The sequence below is a fragment of the Schistocerca serialis genome, chromosome 7 (assembly GCF_023864345.2).
Source record: "Schistocerca serialis cubense isolate TAMUIC-IGC-003099 chromosome 7, iqSchSeri2.2, whole genome shotgun sequence".
Taxonomy (NCBI): domain Eukaryota; kingdom Metazoa; phylum Arthropoda; class Insecta; order Orthoptera; family Acrididae; genus Schistocerca; species Schistocerca serialis.
The window spans coordinates 252,943,127-252,956,416 of NC_064644.1; the positions used below are offsets into that span (position 1 = coordinate 252,943,127).

Genomic DNA, 13,290 nt, shown 5'->3' on the forward strand with positions numbered 1-13,290 from the left:
CTAAAAGGCCTTTGAATCCATTGGTAGACAAACTACATACAAAATAACCCGACAGTTTGGCATGAAATCTAAATTAGCAAATCTAATTCGTAAAACACATAGCGACAGAGTATCTATAGTGAAGTTTGTGGACGTAATATCCCATTCCTTCGAAATAAATACATGTGTACTGCAAGGTAGGGGGCCTATCCATTATTACTTTAACTAGTGTTCTAGGAAAGCTGTGAGACTTTAGACTGAAAATATGAATAAATGTTAGTTTTTACCAATGAAGCTGACAAAAAGGGAATAAAAATATTGTAATAAAATTTCTGGTCTTTTTGAGTGATTTCGCAGTACTTCCAAAAATGTGTCGTCTGCTGAACATAAATGAATATTTTTGAAGAAATATTCAATGGACTAGCTTAACAATTTCTACAGAAAAAGTACTTTTTTTACAAACATTAAATTGCACCAAAATTTGGAAAACAAGTATTGGGAAACTGAAGAGGTTAAAATTAATTAACTCTGCTGTGTAGATATTTCAAGAAAATAGTTTGGAAACTGCTGTTGTAGAGGAAACCGTACAAGACATTAGTGTAACTAAAGCCTTTAAAACAAAATACGCCAGTCGAAAAATGCAAAAATAAGACAATGCAATACAACAGTCAAGCTTGAGTTTCTACACGGTGTCGAATGTCTACCCTTAAACTACGTGTAATTTATATCAATTAGAAATATTACAAAGGCAAATCATTACGAAAACATTAGGCCCATGGAAACTTAAGTAGTTTACAAATTATAGAGTGATGATGATATGTATCCCTTTTTGCTGCCTTTTTATCCTGCTTCGGTGTAGTGTAATCATTTTTAGTAACGGAAGTGGCACAGCTAATTTAAGGGATGGCTGGATCCCCTTCCTGCCGCTACCATATTTTTTCTCGCGCAGAATATGTGCACTCAAACGTCTGTATGGGATGTTATGTATGTGAAGTGCTCTAAACGTTTGTGCATCGTTTGACAGAGGCATTAATAGATACCAGCCAAGTATTCACCTGGTGGCTTGTGGGAAACCGCCTAAAAGCTACATGTCTAGCTTGCTGGCACACCGACCGTTAGTCGTTAATCTGCTGGACGGCTTCGATCCGTGGTAGGCGCACCTATCTCTCCTCTATATGGCACATTAACGCGCACAGGTATCCAGTGGGCGATTGATGATGAAATACATCGAAATGTAAAATACATATTGGAAGCAATGCGAAGAAGACGACTGTTATTTTTTGGACATTTTATCCAATGTAAAACATTTCATAAACCAGAAAAATCTAGAAATTTTTTGCAGTAAGAAATCAAAAATAATTTGGGTCAAACAACTAAAAAAGATGTACAATAAAATAATGTAAATCCGAAGAAACAACAGACAAATAAGTGTTTAGGGAACAGTATTGAATATGGAATGATTCCAAGGAAGGAGAGTGAAAAAAAGTGGCCTTGAGTGGTGGGAAGATGGAAAGGAATAAAGATAGTGAACAAATGAAAGAATATTGGAAGAAAACAGGAGAAAAACGAATAAGGAATTAAGAATGCCAGTCGGCCCGTACCTCGGCCATCAGAGAATGATAAAAATAGAACTGATAGATTTCGTTTAACCTGTGGTTATTAATGCAATGGCATACTTAGGTAGGGGAAGGGATGGACAGGTTCAGCCTTTCAAAACAGCAAACAAAATGACTTTGGTAAACTGAATACGCACCATGCCCCGTTATACAGTCGGATCTAATAGTTCAGTACCAGCTCGCAGAAAGCCCAAACATTAATAGGAACTTTGACTAACGTCTGTCAGAGGAATTCACCCTGTAACTGAAAACGCCAGATGGCACTGAGTTCTAAAAGCACACATTAGCGTCTTACCTCCAGTTATCGCTGTTTCATATCTTGGCTAAATGGTTCAAATGGCTCTGAGCACTATGGGACTTAACTTCTAAGGTCATCAGTCCCCTAGAACTTAGAACTACTTAAACCTAACTAACCTAAGGACATCACACACACCCATGCCCGAGGCAGGATTCGAACCTACGACCGCAGTGGTCGCACGGTTCCAGACTGTAGCGCCTAGGAACGCTCGGCCACTCCAGCCAGCTTCATATCTTGTTCCAGACAATAATAAAAACCACTAATGACGAGAATAAATAAAGTATCTGCATGTATCTGAAAATTCTCTCTGCAAATTATACCTCCTCAGTTAAAGATCTACCACAGAGTGGTAGGACCAATATTGCGGTGATTATTTCATAAGACACCCTGCTTCGTACCCTGCAATCCTCCCTCATTCAGAAAACTAATATTTAATATTAGTTGTTAACCACTCTCCCCCCCCTCCTCCCCCCCTCCCCCCCCCCCCCCCACGCTTTCCCCTTCCCAAAGCTCAAATCAAGGAAACGCTCTTGACTAACCCATACAGATTATAAAAGTGGATCGTTGTGTGTATGTCCTTTCTAAATGTCCTCCTAAACCATTGGATCGATTTCAACTAAAGTGTTACATATATCACTTACTACCTGCAAAGAACCACTTACCTCTCGAAAGATGGGTGGGGGAGGCGGGGGAGCTAAAAAAGGAATGTAGTTACCCACACGCAAATAGCCAGACTATATTCATCCAGTATTCGAGAGGGAAATCACTTAGTACCTTGAAACCAACTTCACACATAGTTTTAAACACTTGCTAGACTTATTTTCAGTGACACCCCATCCCCTCCGCCCACGAACTCAATTCGCAATACATTTCGCAGGGAGTATGGATGTATTCGCATTATTATATCAGGGTACGACTAATAACTTAGGAGACATGACGTCATGAACACTGAGTTGCATTGAAACGAAACTACAAGGCGAAATTCGCTAGAGGTACATGTGGAATACATGTGAAAATGCGTGTTAACTGTGTTACATGAATGTTAAATATATGTGACCTAGCTTCGATGGCAAAACGACGTATAAAAATCTTCTCCCACACCCCTGGAACGAATAAAACTTGATGCCGGGATTACTTATTATCTGGAAAGAAATATTATGGGCATAAAAATCAGCAAACTGCTATTGAGGTAAGAGTTAGGATGTCGAAACGTACGGGGGAGGAGGAGATGGACAGACACAAAGGGATGAAGAAGGAGATGGAGATAGAGAGGTGTAGGAGGAGATGGACAGATGATGCTGTTAGGAGGAGGTAAAAAGAGAGAGGAGGAGATGGAAGAAAACGGGGGAAGGATGAATTAGACCAATAAAGGATTGAAATAAATGAGTACGCGAAAAACTTCGGGTACTCAAGTAATGTACCACAGATGTGTCAAGTGTGTTGTTTCGTGGTTTTTGTCACCTCCTGTATAAATCCCTGACAGTTTAGACTCGTGACGGCTGTAACGATTATATTCCTATTCTTTCTACAGCCGCAAGAGTGGTGGCTGTTGATGAAAGAGAACTTCATTGATCAACATTCACATGAAGTACCGCTGAGACTTATATTCATAAGGCTGCCACAGTTTCTAACGATCGGCACCGTAACGGAGTGAACAGCGCGTGCAGCTGATGTGCGCAGAACTAGAGATCAGTTCGCGCAGCAGCCAATGACTTTCTGATCCTCGAGAGACTGGAACGGGGTTGATCTTAGCCTCATAAAGCTACTGAAGAGCTTCTTCAAAGATGCAGCAGCTCCACGCCAGAAAATCTGACAGCAGCCGTGAGAAAGGTGTGTTGACAGTATTTCCATACCGCATCCAATGACTCGGTTTTCGGAATCCGGCACGGTGACCGGTTAGTATCATTTCGTCTTCAGGGTCTTAGTTCACTTCTCTTAACTCTCCCTGGAGAATTAAACTTTCGTGTAGTGCCCAGTGGAATGGACGTTTGGGGCAAGACGCGACTGCGTACTTTTATAACCGTGGATTGTGCCGTATCAGGAGCATAGATCCACCAATTTAACGGCATTTAGCACCTTATGAGGGCTTACCTCGGAACGAAGTCAACGTGTAATCTGCCACATCTGCACGTAGAAGACATTTAGTTAATTTTTCCCAATGGAGAAACTGCAACCACATTTCGAGGCCATGCTGCAAATAAGTGGACATGAAGAATAAAGATGTAGAACGGTAAGTACAATATTTCAGGGAAGGGCTGCAATTATGGTAAACCCCATTTGCGATTCATTCACTATCCTAAATGCACTACGGGCCATTAAAATTGCTACACCATGAAGATGACGTGTTACAGACGCGAAATTTAACCAACAGGAATGAGATGCTGTGATATGCAAATGATTAGCTTTTTAGAGCATTCACACAAGTTTGGTGCCGGTGGCGACACCTACAACGTGCTGACATGAGGAAAGTTTCCAACCGATTTCTCATAAACAAACAGCAGTTGATCGGCGTTGCCTGGTGAAACGTTGTAGTGATGCGAGATTGTTAAAGATAGCGCCAATTCCATGACTTCTTCAAGCTGAAATCACTATACGTATTAATGAAATTCTCCACCAAAGGAATTTCAGAATTTCAGCTGCTTTTATTTTATTTATCTTGGGCTGTTCTAATTTTTCTTTGAATACATACGTCACTTTCCTTTCGCTGTTCATTCCTAACTTTCATTTGTGCTGAATATTCTCTCATTTCTCTCCTCCTGCGGAGCTGCGTGTAGAAAAATAAGCAGAGTCCTTAGAAGACGGGGTATAAGACTTATTTTCCGATTGCCTGAGAAGATGAGATGCTACGTGCTGTTAAGGACAGTCTGGGCCTAAGGATCCCTGGGATTTACAATATCCCTTGCGAGTGTAGTAGCAGTGCACCGGTCAGTCCTTCCGTACAGTTTCCGACCGCTGTGTAGAACATCATCGGCATGTTAAAAATCGAGAACGGGAGAAATCCGTATCGTTGGTGAGCACAGCCTCCCTAGCAAACATATACTACTGAGTGACGAAGCCAAAGTTTTGTTCCAGGCTAGTACTTATGGGGATTCTGTTGCTAAAGAGGGTGCGGAAATATTAATGTGTGAGAAAATTTTCAACAGTGACAGTGGTTATAATCTTAGCGGTGCCTGGAAGCGAGTTTTCGATGCAGAGTAGTGGAAGAGATATTCCACGCAATGTTTACGCTACTACGGGAGCGGTGGCGCCACCGTTTGCAACAGCATTACGTAATTACTGAGCAATCAGATTCCGAGTATGGACAGTATAAGGCAACCATTCTGTTGCTTCTGACAAGTACTTTCGAAGTAATAGTAGAAAGCTTCAGGTTTTACCATGAATTGCCGTTACTAAAAAGTCCGAGAGTATTTTATACAACATTGCCGTCGCGATATAGTTCGTTCCCAACTATTGTTATTTCTGGTAGAAGCTGATAAATGTAAAATATAAATTATTTTCCTTCTCCCAATGATTCATTCGCATAGTGAATTTCTCCAAATTTCGAGGAGTGAAATGCACATGATTGCAACTGAGATAGGAACAGTGTATGAAATCGTCATTCAACAATATTACGTGGGAAAAATTGTTTGCCAAGTAATGTCGACGTTGTATAACGTCGCTTTCGAACATGTATTTCTTTCCTTAATTTCTATCTCAAGACACCCCCCTGAGTCCCTCAAAGTTTGGGTGATAAAGGTACGAACTGCTGGTGCTTAACGGTTTCTGAGTGTAGGAGGAGCTCCTCGTACTGCGTACCCAATCGACCATTTGTTGTATTCGTAATCAATGAAATTTACACAGAACTGTTTCCTTCTGCCAGTTACTTCAGCGTAGAGTCTTCTCTTCATCCTCAGGTTTATACAGCTGCAAGCGGCCAATTACTCCTCCCCAAATTTCACGGAACAACCAACTGGGTTATTCATAGATACCTTCAGGGTTTCAGAAGACATACATGCAGAAAATACAAGGCATACGGAGACCAGACGCATATCACTGAACGGAGCAGGTCCAAAGTTTCTAGCTCACATTACTGGTGCTAGATATAGCTACAGTTTGTCACGCAAGACACGATAATACAATAGTCAAAAGCTGGCAGTACATGTCCCAGAATCACAAGATCGATATCAATGATGGAATTAATTATCGTTCATAGCAACTGGATCAACATCAACACCCAGCAAGAGACTCAACGGTGTGTGTCGGGGGGTACTTCTGGGAGCATTCTCTGATGCCCCCTTCTTTGTCGTTTCACGAACGGTGCGTGGGAGGAATGATAGTCAGTAAATATCTATATTAGCTCTAATATCTCGAATTTTCAAGCTGTGATCGTTGCGTGAGACATATGTAGGAGGAAGTGATTTATAGTCTGATTCTTCCCGGAAAGCCCTCTCTCGGAAGTTCAATAGTAAACCACTCCGTGAGGCACAACTACTCTCTTCCAGTGTCCGTCACTGGAAGCTGTTGAGCGTCTCTGTATCGCTCTAACTCCGACTAAACGACGCTGTGACAAACGCACTGCTCTTCGTTTGATCTTCTCTATCTCCTTTATTAGGCTACGTAATAAGTGTCTCAGAGTGATGATCAATATCCAAGTATCAGAGGAAAGACTGTTTTGTAAGGCACCATTTTCGTGGATGAGTTACATTTCCCTAAGATTTTTCCTGAGAATATCAGACTAAAATCAGATTTTTCTATTGCTATTTTATGCGGTTATTTCAATTAGGATCACTCCGAATGGGTACTCCTAGAAATTTTACGGCAGATACTGCTTCCAGCAATTTGACATCAATCCTGTAGTTGTACAGTAAGGGATATCTTCTCCCATGTATGTGCAATATGTTACGTTTACTTACGTTCAGGGTACGTTCAGGGTAAATCAATCGTCTGCAAAACCTTTTACAAACCACAACAGTACTATGGCGTTGGTACTCCGCTGTAAAAATTGCATAATTTGGTAGTAGCCTTATGGATCTTCCGACATATTTTCCAACATCATTTACATATGCTGGGTGGTTATACACTACTGGCCATTAAAATTGCAACACCTAGAAGAAATGCAGATGATAAACAGGTATTCATTGGACTAATATTTTATACTAGCACAGACATGTGATTACATTTTCACGCAATTTGGGTGCATAGATCCGGAGAAATCAGTACCCAGAACAACCACCTCTGGCCATAATAACGGCCTTCATACACCTGGGCATTGAGTCATACAGAGCTTGGATGGCGTGTACAGGTACAACTGCCCATACAGCTTCAACACAATACCACAGTTCACCTAGAGTAGTGACTGGCGTATTGTGACGTGCCAGTTGCTCGGCACCATAGACCAGACGTTTTCAATTGGTGAGAGATCTGGAGAATGTGCTGGGCAGGGCAGCAATCGAACATTTTCTGTATCCAGAAAGGCCCGTACAGGACTTGCATCATGCGGTCGTGCATTATCCTGCTGAAATGTAGGGTTTCGTAGGGATCGAATGAAGGGTAGAGCCACGGGTCGTAACACATCTGAAATGTAAACGCCAACTGTTCAAAATGCCGTCAGTGCGAACAAGAGGTGACCGAGACGTGTAACCAATGGCACCCCATACCATCACGCCGGGTGATACGCCAGTATGGCGATGACCAGTACACACTTCCAATGTGCGTTCACCGCGAAGTCGCCAAACACGGATGCGACCGTCATGATGCTGTAATCAGAACCTGGATTCATCCGAAAAAATGACCTTTTGCCATTCGTGCACCCAGGTTCGTCGTTGAGTATACTATCGCAGGCGCTCCTGTCTGTGATGCAGCGACAAGGGTAACCGCAGCCATGGTCTCCGAGCTGATAGTCCATGCTGCTGCAAACGTCGTCGAACTGTTCGTGCACATGGTTGTTGTCTAGCAAATGTCCCCATCTGTTGACTCAGGGATCGAGACGTGGCTGCACGATCCGTTACAGCGATGCTGATAAGATGTGTGTCATCAGGACTGCTGGTGATACGAAGTCGTTGGGATCCATCACGGCGTTCCGTATTACCCTCCTGAACCCACCGATTCCACATTCTGCTAACAGTCATTGGATCTCGACCAACGCGAGCAGCAATGTCGCGATACGATAAACCGCAATCGCGATAGGCTACAATCCGACCTTTATCAAAGTCAGAAACGTGATGGTACGCATTTCTGCTCCTTACATGAGGCATCGCAGGGAACGACGGTCAACTGCTGTTTGTGTGTGAGAAAGCGGATGGAAACTTTCCTCATGTCAGCACGTTGTAGGTGTCGCCATCTTCGCCAACCTTCTGTGAATGCTCTGAAAAGCTAATCATTTGCATATCACAGAATCTTCTTCCTGGTGGTTAAATTTCGCGTCTGTAACACGTCATCTTCGTGGCGTATCAATTTTAATTGGCAGTAGTGTAATTGAAGTGCAGCTACTCACGGGGTGCAATGTAGGCTTCAATTATCGTACGGCAGGCGAAACTTGGTAGATATGGTAATTCGTTAATGTGAAACCTATTTACGTTGGAAAAAAATTTGACCACCAGGCGCACGTCTGGCGCTGTACAGCATCTCGTCGACGTCTGTGGTGCTCGTTTTGGATAAACTGTGTAAGCGGAGGTTACTAATAAAATGAACATTATGTCCTATTCACTTGTTTGACACACTCTGTCCATTTCACGTACCTAATACGCTGCATATTATAGAAACATTTCTATTCGTCATTCTTCCATTCACAGCCTAAGATTTGCACCTAGTGCCCGAAATTGGAACAAATTTATTTCAGCGTAACTCGGCTCCACACGGTATTACAGTCCACATTGTGTCTTTGCGATTACCTGCACTTTAATTATAACCGCCTGGCATTTTAAACTGTAACGGTCCCATCACACTTCCTTGGAGTAGTCCTGAAATTACCTTTGTAACTATTTTGCTTCAATAAGAGCAACGTGTTAAGTTCTATCTGCAAGAAAGTCTTAAATCCAACTGCAAATCTTGTCCTTTACATGGTAAGCTGATACTTTTTTCACTAAATGGAAGTGCTGGATGGTGTCAAACGCCTTTCTGAATTCTAGGAACACGATAACAATCTGAGAGTTTATGTTACAGCACCCTTGGTCACATGGAGTAACAGAACAAGCTGGGTTTCGCATGATATCTGTTTGCTGAACCCCATAGTTGCTCCAAAGTTGGGCAGGTTTTTTCGTATAGTGTCTTTTGAATCTTGCAGATACCTCGTCTGATCCTAACGTCTTTCCAGTACTAAGCGACTGTATTCAATTTTCTACTCTCTGATCACTTATCTCGATCCGCCTACTGATTTTACGTAAGTCGAAAAGCTCTTAGCGTTTTTAGTCAAGAGTTGGCGAAATTTTATTTTCGAATTTGAGCGCTTCTCTCATTGCTCTTCTTAGCTTATTTTCTCTTTGTTCTGCTCTTGTTTGCACATGGGTTTTGGTCTCTCTTAAATTTTCGACGAAGCTCTCTTTGATTTAGCAATTTTCTAACACAGTTATTTAATCACGATAGGTCTTTCCCATACCTTTAGACTCTGTTCGGAACATATTTGCCTAAGGCATATTGAACGAGGCTTCTGAATTTCTTCCAATAGTGCTCTACGTCTTCGGCTTTAGCAGGGAATAATTGATGTAGGCCACTCAGGCACTCAGCTATTCGTTCATTGTCACTCTTTCTAAGCAAAAATATTTTCTTATAGTTCTTAACATCGGTAGTAATACCCGCGGTCACAGATGCCATCACTACCTTATGATCATCCATACTCTCCTGTCTGTTAAATGATTCGAAAGGTTCAGGTCTGTTTGTAGAAAGTCTATGACGTTACCATCATGATTTGTATCTCTATCTGATAGAAGCAATTTTCGGACACGAGACTCAGTGTCACACGAATCCTTGCCTGAGACACCGGTTTAGACGTCTTGACTCTCCCATTCGATACTTGGCAATTTGAAGTCACTTCCTATTACAATAGCATTATCAGCGAATCTAACAAAAATCCGTAAGTTCTCTAAGAAGAACTCGGCCACTACAGCTCCTGACGCGGGTGATCTGCAAAAGCATCACAGTAACACATTACTGATCTGGACTTGTAACATTATCCAAAACGGCCTTGCTGTGCTGGTACTGCGAACGGCTGAAACCAAGAAGATACTACAGCCGTAATTTTTCCCGAGGGCATGCAGCTTTACTGTATGGTGAAATGATGATTGCGTCCTATTGGGTAAAATATTCCGGAGGTAAAATAGTCCCCCATTCGGATCTCCGAGCGGCGACTACTCAGGAGGACGTCGTTATCAGGAGAAAGAAAACTGGCGTTCTACGGACCGGAGCGTGGAATGACAGATCCCTTAATGGAGCAGGTAGGTTAGAAAATTTAAAAAGGGAAATGGATAGGTTAAAGTTAGATAAAGTAGGAATTAGTGAAGTTCTGTGGCAGCAGGAACAAGGCTTTTGGTCAGGCGAATACAGGGTTATAAATACAAAATCAAATAGGGTTAATGCAGGAGTCAGTTTAATAATGAATAAAAATATTAGGAGTGCGGGTAAGCTACTACAAACAGCATAGTGAACGCATTATTGTAACCAAGGTAGACACGAAGCCAACGCCTACTACAGTAGTACAAGTTAATATGCCAACTACCTCTGCAGATGACGAAGAAATTGAAGAAATGTATGATGAAATAAAAGAAATTATTCAGATAGTGAAGGGAGACGAAAATTTCATAGTCATAGGTGACTGGAATTCGGAAGTAGGAAAACGAAGAGAAGGAAACGTAGTAGGTGAATATGGATTGGGGCTAAAAATGAAAGAGGAATCCGCCTGATAGAATTTTGCACAGAGCACAACTTAATCTAGGCTAACACTTGGTTCAAGAATCATAAAAGAAGGTTATATACATGTAAGAAGCCTGGAGATACTGACAGGTTTCAGATAGATCATATAATGGTAAGACAGAGATTTAGGACCAGGTTTTAAATTGTAAGACATTTCCAGGGGCAGATGTGGACTCTTAACACAATATATTGAATATGAACTGTAGATTAAAAGTGAAGAAACTACAAAAAGGTGGGAATATAAGGAAATGGGATCTGGATAAACTGACTAAACCAGAGGTTGTACAGAGTTTCAGGGAGAACAAAAGGGAACAACTGACAGGAATTGGGGAAAGAAATACAGTAGAAGAAGAATGGGTAGCTTTGAGAGATGAAGTAGTGAAGACAGCACAGGGTCTAGTAGGTAAAAAGACGATGGCTAGTAGACATCCTTGGGTAACAGAAGAGATAAATTCAGTATGAAACGAGAACATATAAAAATGCAGTAATTGAAGCGGGTAAAAAGGAATACAAACGTCTCAAAAATAAGATCGACAGGAAGTGCAAAATGGCTAAGCAGGGATAGCTAGAGAACAAATGTAAAGATGTAGAGGCTTATCTCACTAGGAGTAAGATAGATACTGCCTACACGAAAATTAGAGAGACCTTTGGAGGAAAGAGAACCACTTGTATGAATATCAAGAGCTCAGATGGAAGCCCAGTTCTAAGCAAAGAAGGGAAAGGAGAAAGATGGAAGGAGTACATAGAGGGTCTATACAAGTACAATGTACTTGAGGACAATATTATGGTAATGGAAGAATATGTAGATGAAGATGAAATGGGAGATATGATACTGCGTGAAAAGTTTGAAAGTTAACTGAAACACCTGAGTCGAAACAAGGCCCCGGGAGTAGACAACATTCCATTAGAACTACTAACGGCCTTGTGAGAGCCAGTCTTGACAAAACTCTACCATCTGGTGAGCAAGATGTATGAGACAGGCGAAATACCCTCAGACTTCAAGAAGAATATAATAATTCCAATCCCAAAGAAAACATGTGCTGACAGATGTGAAAATTACCGAACAATCAGTTTAATAAGTCACAGCTGCAAAATACTAACGCGAATTCTATACAGACGAATGGAAAAACTGGTAGAAGCCGACCTCGGGGAAGATCAGTTTGCAATTCGTAGAAATATTGGACCACGTGAGGCAATACTGACCCTACGACTTATCTTAGAAGTTAGATTAAGGAAAGGCAAGCCTACGTTTCCAGCATTTGTAGACTTAGAAAAAGCTTTTGACAATGTTGACTGGAATACTCTGTTTCAAATTCTGAAGGTGGCAGGGTTAAAATACAGGGAGCGAAAGGCTATTTACAATTTGTACAGAAACCAGATGGCAGTTATAAGAGTAAAGGGGCATGAAAGGGAAGCAGTCGTTGGGAAGGGAGTAAGACAGGGTTGTAGCCTATCCCCGATGTTATTCAATCTGTATATTGAGCAAGCAGTGAAGGAAACAAAAGAAAATTTGGAGTAGGTATTAATATCCATGGAGAAGAAATAAAAACTTTGAGGTTCGACGATGTTATTGTAATTCTGTTAAAGACAGCAAAGAACTTGGAACAGCAGTTGAACCGAATGGACAGTGTCATGAAAGTAGGGTATAAGATGAACATCAACAAAAGCAAAACGAGGATAATGGAATGTAGTCGAATGAAGTCGCGTGATGACGGGGGAATTAGATTAGGAAATGAGGCACTCTAAAGTAGTAAAGGAGTTTTGCTATTTAGGGAGTAAAATAACTGACGATGGTCGAAGTAGAGAGGATATAAAATGTAGACTGGCCATGGCAAGAAAAGCGTTTCTGAAGAAGAGAAATTTGTTAACATCGAGTATAGATATGTCAGGAAGTCGTTTCTGAAAGTATTTGTATGGAGATAGCCATGTATGGAAGTGAAACATGGACGATAAATAGTTTAGACAAGAAGAGAATAGAAGCTTTCGAAATGTGGTGCTAGAGAAGAATAATGAAGATTAGATGGGTAGATCACATAACTAAAGAGGAAGTATTGAATGGGATTGGGGGGAAGAGGAGTTTGTGGCACAACTTGACTAGAAGAAGGAATCGAATTGGTAGGACATGTTCTGAGGCGTCAAGGGATCACCAATTTAGCATTCGAGGGCAGCGTGGAGGGTAAAAATCGTAGAGGGAGACCAAGAGATGAATACACTAAGCAGATTCAGAAGGATGTAGGTTGCAGTAGGTACTGGGAGATGAAGAAGCTTGCAGAGGATAGAGTAGCATGGAGAGCTGCATCAAACCAGTCTCAGGACTGAAGACCACAACAACAACAACATTTTTAGTCAACCTTCGATGCGTCACTTTATTGAGATTAATTCACATTTCCAATCCATGTTAACCGCAGTATATATATTGAGTCATCAGTTTTCTGACTGGTATAAAGAGGCCCCCCACAAGTTACTCTCCTGTGTTAAACCTCTTCATTCAGAGTAGCACTTGCATACTACGTC

General features: G+C 41.5%; 1 protein-coding gene across 1 annotated transcript in view; it reads left to right on the forward strand.

Moving 5' to 3' along the window:
* The window catches only part of LOC126413002 (neuropeptides capa receptor-like), a 1,154,641-nt gene that overhangs the window by 226,026 nt on the left and 915,325 nt on the right, over positions 1 to 13,290 (forward strand). The gene's annotated exons all lie outside the window — the stretch shown is intronic.